The sequence below is a fragment of the Psammomys obesus genome, unplaced genomic scaffold (genome assembly GCF_907164565.1).
Source record: "Psammomys obesus unplaced genomic scaffold, mPsaObe1.curated_primary_1811, whole genome shotgun sequence".
In the NCBI taxonomy this organism is placed as follows: Eukaryota; Metazoa; Chordata; class Mammalia; order Rodentia; family Muridae; genus Psammomys; species Psammomys obesus.
In genome coordinates, this window is record NW_026596201.1 from 188,817 (window position 1) to 196,778 (window position 7,962).

The following is a 7,962-nucleotide window of genomic DNA, read 5'->3' on the forward strand; positions in this document are numbered from 1 at the left end:
TGAGCATGGGAGATCTTTCCAACTTCTGATACTTTCTTCAATTTCTTTCTTCAGATACTTGAAGTTTTTTTTTTTTTTTTTTTTTCAAACAGGTCTTTCACTTGCTGGGTTAGAGTTATACCAAGGTACTTTATGTTATTACTGGCTATTGTTAAGGGTGTTGTTTCTTTTATTTCTTTCTCGGGCCTTTAGTCTTTGGTATACAGCAGGGCTTCTGATTTTTTTGAGTTAATTTTATATCCAGCCACATTGCTGAAGGTGTTTATCAGCTGAAGGAGTTCTCTGGTTGAATTTTTGGGGTCACTCATGTATACTATCATATCATCTGCAAATAGTGATACTTTGACTTCTTCCTTTCCAATTTGTATCCCCTTGATCTCCTTCAGTTGTCTTACTGCTCTAGCAAGGACTTCAGTTACTATGATGAAGAGAGATGGAGAGAGAGGGCAGCATTGCCTTGTCCCTGATTTCAGTGGGATTTATTTAAGTTTCATTCTGTTTAGTTTGATGTTCGCTATAGGCTTGCTATATATTGTCTTTACTATGTTCAGGTATGTGCCTTGTATCAGTGATCTCTCTAATACTTTAAACCTAAATGGATGTTGGATTTTGTCAAATGCCTTTTCAGCATCGAAGGAGATGATCATGTGTGTTTTTTGCTTTCAGTTTGTTGATATGGTGGATCACATTGATAGATTTCCATATATTGAACCACACCTGCCCCTGGGATGAAACCAACTTGATCATAGTAGATGATATCTTTGATGCGTTCTTGTATTCAGTTTGCAAGTATTTTGTTGAGTATTTTTGCATCAATGTTCATGAGGGAGATTGGCCTGAAATTCTCTTTCTTTGTTGGTTCTTTGTGAGGGTTAGGTACCAAGGTGACGGTGGCTTCATAGAATGAGTTTGGTAATGTTCCTTCTGTTTCTATTTTGTGGAATAGTTTCAAGAGTATTGGTGTTACCTCTTCTTTGAAGGTCTATTAGAATTCTGTGCTGAAACCATCTGGCCCTGGGCTTTTTTAAAAATCTATTTATTTATTTATTTATTTATTTATTTATTTATTTATTTATTTATTTATTTTTGTGGGGGAGACTTTTAATGACCACTTCCGTTTCCTTAGGTGATATTGGACTATTTAATTGATTTACCTGGTTTGATTCAGCTTTGCTAAATAGACTAGATCAAGAAAATTGCCCATTTCATTTAGATTTTTCAAATTTGGTGGCATATAGGCTTTTGAAGCAAGACCTAATTATTGTTTGGATTTCTTCAGTGTCTGTTGTTATGTTCCCTTTTTCTTTTCCGATTTTGTTGATTTGGATAGTGTCTATTTGCCGTTTAGTTAGTTTGGCTAAGGCTTTGTCTATCTTGTTGATTTTCTCTAAGAAACAGCTCTTGGTTTCATTGATTCTTTGAATTGTTTTATTTGTTTCTAATTTATTGATTTCAGCCATGAGTTCTATGATTTCCAGCCATCTACTCCTCTTTGGTGTACTGCTTCTCTTTTTTCTAGGGGTTTTAGGTGAGCCATTAAGTTGCTTGCATGAGATGTTTCAAATTTCTTACTGAAGGGACTTAGTGCTATGAACTTTCCTCTTAGCACTGCTGTCATCGTGTCCCATATATTTGGGTATGTTGTGATTTCATTTTCATTGAATTTTAAGAAGACTTTAATTTCTTTCTTTCTATCTTTCCAGACCCAACTGTCATTGAGTAGCAAGTTGTTCCGTTTCCATCTGTGTGTAGGTTTTTTTGTTATTTCTCTAGTTGTTGAGATCCAGCTTTTTTCCATGGTGGTCATATAAGATACATTGGATTATTTCAATCTTTTTCTATCCGCTGAGACTTGTTTTGTGACCAATATATGCTCTATTTTGCTGGTGGTTCCATGAGGTGCTGAGAAGAAGGTAAATTCTTTTGTGTTTGGGTGAAAGGTTCTGTAGATGTCTGTTAGGTCCATTTGATTCATGATCTCTGTTAAAGTCATTGTTTCTTTGTTTAATTTCTGTTTTGTTGATCTATCCTTTGTTGAGAGTGGGGTGTTGTAGTCTACCACTATTAATACGTGGGAATCTATGTGTGGTTTCAGTTTTATCAATGTTTCTTTTACACATGTGGGTGCTCTTGTGTTGGGGGCATAGGTGATCGGAATTGTTGTGTCTTCTTGGTGGAGTTTTCCTTTGGTCAATATGAAATGACCTTCCTCATCTCTTTTGATTAATTTTGGTTGAAAATCTATTTCATTAGATATTAGACTGGCTCCTCCTGCTTGATTCTTGTATCCATTTGCTTGGAAAACTGTCTTCCAGCCTTTTACTCTCAGGTAATATCTATTTTTGTGAATTAGGTATGTTTCATGTATGTAACAGATTGTTTAGTCTTTTTTATGTATTCATTCTGATAGTCTTTGTCTTTTTACTGGAGAGTTGAGTCCATTGATATTAAGGGAGATTAGTGACCAGTGGCTGTTAGATGCTTTGCTTTTGATGTTGGCTATGGTATTGTGTTTGTGTGTTTGGCTACTTTTAGTTTTGCTGTAGTGAGGTTATTTGTTTCCTGTGTTTTCCTGAATGTAGTTAGTTTTACTGGCTTCTATTTTTCCTTCTAGTATCTTCTATAATAGTGGATTTGTGGTAATCTGATTGGCCTGCTCGTTGGCCACTTTTGATGAGAACTGATAGACTAAGATCAGAAAGGAGAGGAGAACCTCCCCTATCAGTGGACTTGGGGAGTAGCATGCACGCAGAAAGGGAAGGGAGGGTGGGATCGGGAGGGGAGGAGGGAGGGGCTTATGGGGGGATACAAAATGAATAAAGTGTAAATAATAAAAAAATTTAAAAAAATAGTGGATTTGTGGGTAGGTATTGTTTGAATTTGATTTTGTCATTGAATATCTTGTTTACTCCATCTATGATGACTGAGAGTTTTGCTGGATATATTAGCCTGGGCTGACATCTGTGTTCTCTTAGGGTCTGCATTATATCTGTCCAGGCCCTTCTTGCTTTCATAGTCTCTGTTGGGAAGTCAGGTGTGATTCTTATGGGCTTGCCATTATGTTACTTGTTGTTTTCCCTCTTAGTATTTAGTATAAATATGGAATGCTTTAGGAATTTGTGTGTCATCTTTTCACAGGTGCCATGCTAATCTTCTTCTCTGTATCATTCCAATTTTAGTATATGTGTTGCTGAAGAGAGTACTATCTCTTTCTTAAAGTAGGGTAAATTTTCTTCTATGATTTTTCTCGAAGATATTTTCTGGACCTTGGAGACTGGAATCATCTTTTTCATCAATTCCTATTATTCTTAGATTTAGCCTTTTCATGGTGTCTTTGATTTCTTGGATGTTTTTGTGTTTGGGACTTTTCTGATTTTGCTTTTTCTTTGAGAGAGTATCAATTTCTGCAAGTGTATCTTCAGCACTGGAGATTCTCTCTTCCACCTCTTGTATTCTATTGGTGATACTTACCTTTGTGGTTCCTGATCTTCTCTCTAAGTTCTCTACATCAAGGGTTTTCTCTGTGTTTTTTTTATTCTAATTATGTTTTCATTCATTTCACCATTTCCTTCATCTCTTTGAATGTGGATTCCTGTCTTTCTATGATATCTCTATTTTTTGTTGTTCCTTTCCTCTCTATATACCACCAATTGTGCCTCTACTTGTGCCTCCATTTGTGTAGCTATTTCTTTGAGAGATTTGTTGATTTCCTCTTTATGTGCCTCTAATAACTGAATAAGCATAGCTTTAAAATAATTTTCCTGTGTTTCCAATGAATTGGAGTATGCATTGACTTTGTAGTTCGGTGGTGAAGCTATGATGTCCTAAGTTTTGTTGGATGTGTTCTTATGCCAACTTCTGGCCATCAGCTTATCTGTAACCTTCACTGATTGTTTCTGGAGTCTGTACTACAGAGTGGGTCCGTCTCTCTCTCTGGTGTCTCAAGTATTTTTCAAGGCCATGGGAGAGGTCCACTGGTTTGAGAGTGTGTATTGGTATTTATGCTGTACCTAAGGGAAGAAGATCTGCTGGCGCCGAAGCACAAATGCAGGCAAGCAAGCATGTGCATGGAAGTGTGCCTTAAAGGACAAGTTGTTAGTGAATGTAGATGCCTATAATGTGGACAGGGGTTATTATAAGCATAAGAGCAGCACTGTTCACAGGCACCATGAGCATGCACAGGTTTCTGGAATACCTCAATGGCTTACAGGCCTCTGGTATTCAGCTCTGTCTGGGCTCTAGGTGTTGTTTGCCTAGACTCGACTGGTTGAAACACAGAATAAGGGATTCAATGTTGAGGATGCTGTCCCAAGAATCTCTATGTTGCCCATAGTCGGTGTATGGGTGGGAGAGAAAAATTGTCTGGATGCTACCATAGAGGGGCTGTGGATCTGGAGCTCTGCAGGCACTCACTTGAAGGAACACTCACTCTCTAGCAGGTCTAATGGGAAAGCACGGGGGTCTCCCCTGTTCTCTACGATCAGATTTGGGCCTGCTGGGGCAAGTGCAGGAGTAGTCTGCTCAGTGTTGCTGCTGCCTCAGAAGTTAGGCTGTTAAAATGGTCCACAGGGAGTCCAGTCAGCTGCAGAACTGTAAGGCTGGTACAGATGCCTGCTGGGAAGAACTGGGGAGCCCATACAGTGGTCCATGCACCTGGGTGGCCCGGCAGACCTGGTGAACCTGGGTGTCTTGTACCACTGGGTGCCTGCCACTGAGGTACTGGGTGGCCGGTACAGTCACTGGCTGGGAGGCCCTGTGGGGCATACAGCTACTCTGGCTCTCAGGACCCAGAAGGGTGATAAACCTGGCAGCCATCGCTGAGGAACTAGGAGGAGGCTGGCCTCTTCTGACTCAGTCAGCGAGGAAGTTCTGTGTTATGAGCCATAGGTACTATGGGCTGCCTCTGGCAAGGAGGAGAGAGAACAGCCAGGGCTGAAGTGCAGGGGGGTTGAATGTTCTCCACTCTCTGTGCCCAGAGAAGTCAGTGGGTTACCTTGATCTAAATGGTCTCAGCTCACATGTTATGACCTCTGGCCAAGGAAGACTCAATGTCTATGTTCTGGGCTCAGCTTCTCCTCCACTCACCAATTTTGGAGTTTCAGATCCTCTGCTTCCCAGATATAGTACGCACTGGTCGCTGCCATCTTGGATTGGTCAGTGTTTGCATTCAAACTTACAGGTCTCTCTTCTTAGTTCAGGAGTCAGCGAGAATGTCTTAATGATGCAGAATCCAATATTACTCTCCATCTTGCCTGGAAAGCTGGTGAGCCTCCATTTCCTGAAGAAACAGGAAGACAAAACTTTCACATTGATACGGATGAGCCCTAATCTCTCTTTTTGTAGTGAGAAACTACGCTGAAAAAAAAAACAAGTCAAGGAAACTTTGTTCTTATTTGGGAACATGGTGTGTTTGGGAACACAGTTCAAGCATATTATAGTGTGGAAGACAAACTGGAAGGAACACGAAGCAGATGTTCACATCACATACACAACTGAGAAGTAGAGTGTGCAGAATGCTAGAGCTCAGGCCTCTTTCTCCATTTTATGGAGGTCAATATCCACATGCTGGGAACAGTCCTGCCCAGAGTTGAAATGTTTTTTTCTACATGAATTCAACTAACCAAGATGATACCTCTCAAACATTCCCAAAGGCTAACCTCCATATAGATATGCCCAGAGGCTTATTTTTTAGATGATTCTAGATTCTGCCAAATACACCATCCACTTTACAGTAATGTCAATAAAATGTCAATGAGGGAGTGGTATGTCATGAATCTCTTCCATTATGTTTTGTATATTTGGAACTAAAAAGAACCCTGTTGTTTTAAAATTGACAAGTATATGAGGTTATATTCTCTGAAATGTTTCAAAACAAGTGTGCATGCATACATAATTAGCATATAGCCTGCCTCAGTCCTTTATCATTTTTTGTGGTAATGAATTAAAATCATAAAGTAAAATTTAAATTTGTATAATTGATAAGTATAGTCACTTTAGCAACCAACGAGAAATGTTTAATGCTTCTGCTTATGGCATCCCACTCTTTGGTTTAGGCTCCTTTTCTTTTGAGTAATGATCCTCACCTAATGTCCTTTAGATCCTTTTACACATTCTCACAAAAACCAGCAGAGAATGAATGACCCTCCAAAAAGGGATTCTGCTCTAATGCTGTATCTTACAATGTACTGAGTGAAATGGTCCCTCAGGAAAGCCTTTGCAGTTGTGAGGAAAAGAAGCCTGATCAAAAGAAACAAAAATTCTCCATTCTCCTCCAGGCCTTTCTATTTCCCCTTTCTTTCATAAGATTCCCTGCACTCTGCCCAAAGTTTGGTTATGAGTCTCAGCATCTGCTTTATTACCCTTCTGGGTAGAGTATTTCAGAGACCCTCTGAGGGAGGGGGCTACGTTTGGAATACAAAGTGAATAAATTGTAATAAATTAAAAAAATTAAAAATACAATAAAAGAATGGCTGGGAAGTTTTAAAAGAAAATCAGTGAAGGGAGTTCAAGACCTATGTTTCATAGAAAAAAAATACATAAAAAATACATACATAGAAAAAAAATACAATGCTGCATTGTAGAAAAAGGACCTTATGAGAATTTGGGTTTCTGCTCTGCCTCACTGACCCAGTAACTTTCCCCGAGCTGACCAAGGGAAGACACTAGTTTAACACATGGATGTTGAGGGGCATTCCAGATCCAAAGGTCAGAACTGTTGTAACTTCAGAGAAACACACTGATCTCTACTCAAACCTTGATGTGTAAATAACATTTCACATAAATGCCTGGGATGAATTCCCCTTGAATAGTCAAATAGATTCAAATGAGAGTTCTGTCTGTGTGAACATCTTAATTTTCCACCCAAACATGCCCTTATGAATGATACCCACGCAGACGCTCCTGAGGAAGGAAGTTACTGTAAGAAAATAGCATTTCCTCCGACTTGACCAGGACTTTTGTTCAAGGTGTGGACTTACGTGGACTTGATGGCAACCCCAACCAAGAGTATGAAAGTACACTGTCACCAGCTTCCCCTTGTTTCGTGAGACAGTGCTGGTTTATCTGGTTCTCTGCTCCACATCCAGGCTGAGACTGCTGAGAGAGAAGCTGAGTGTCAGAGGTCCTAGAATCAGACCACGTGATCGTATTTCCAGATTAAGTGCTCATGAGCACATTTTCTGTCTTTAGGGTTGATGATGACTTTCAGACCATCACTCCTCACCTTTTACTTTGTATTGAAGGAAAATTAACAAAAACTACTGTTTTGCTAAAGGACTCTGATAAACAATAATGGGTTTAATTAAGAGGTTTTCAACCTGGACGCCCCAACCCTTTTGTTGGGGTTTGTATATTGATAAGTATGTAGTATCCTTCCCATCTCTAATGATTAGATTTGATTTGAAGTCTCATTTGTTAGATATTAAAAACTAAACAGTAATTCTCTGTTTAGTTTTTGTTGAACTTGATTTTTATTTTAAACGAACACACTTTATTTAGGGTTATTAAATGCTTTTAACTCCTTTCCAAGCCCTTGACACAGGGTAGGAGGAAAAGAAGGTTAGTGGGAACAGGAGGCAGAGTTCTCTCCTACTTCCCACAGAGTAGGTTCATGGGATCCTTTTGGGGGCAATACCAGTATCAGTTGTCCAGAAATATAGAAGTCCAGGTAACCAGAAAGTCAGGAAATAACAGCAGCAGCAGCAGGATGAACCAGCAGCAAACAGTCTTCCTCCAAGCAGCCATGCCTTCTGAGTTGTCATATTTATACTGCTCAAAGTCCTCAGAATTCAACTAATTCTACCTGGCAAACACTATGCTCTGCAGAAGACACTTAACAGGTACAGACAAACTAAAACCTCCTTGGAATTTTAACAAAAGCATGTTTACATATCTTACAACAAAACATAATAACTCATACAATAAGTTTTTGCTTCAATGACACATCTTATGGTAAAAGTAGGT

At 39.3% G+C, this 7,962-nt stretch overlaps 1 non-coding gene across 1 annotated transcript; it reads right to left on the reverse strand.

Moving 5' to 3' along the window:
• Positions 1 to 3,093: 3,093 nt before the first annotated feature.
• LOC129668000 (U6 spliceosomal RNA) lies at positions 3,094 to 3,203 on the reverse strand. The gene has a single exon (XR_008718852.1). It is a non-coding gene; the product is annotated as a U6 spliceosomal RNA (small nuclear RNA).
• Between the last annotated feature and the right edge of the window lie 4,759 nt (positions 3,204 to 7,962).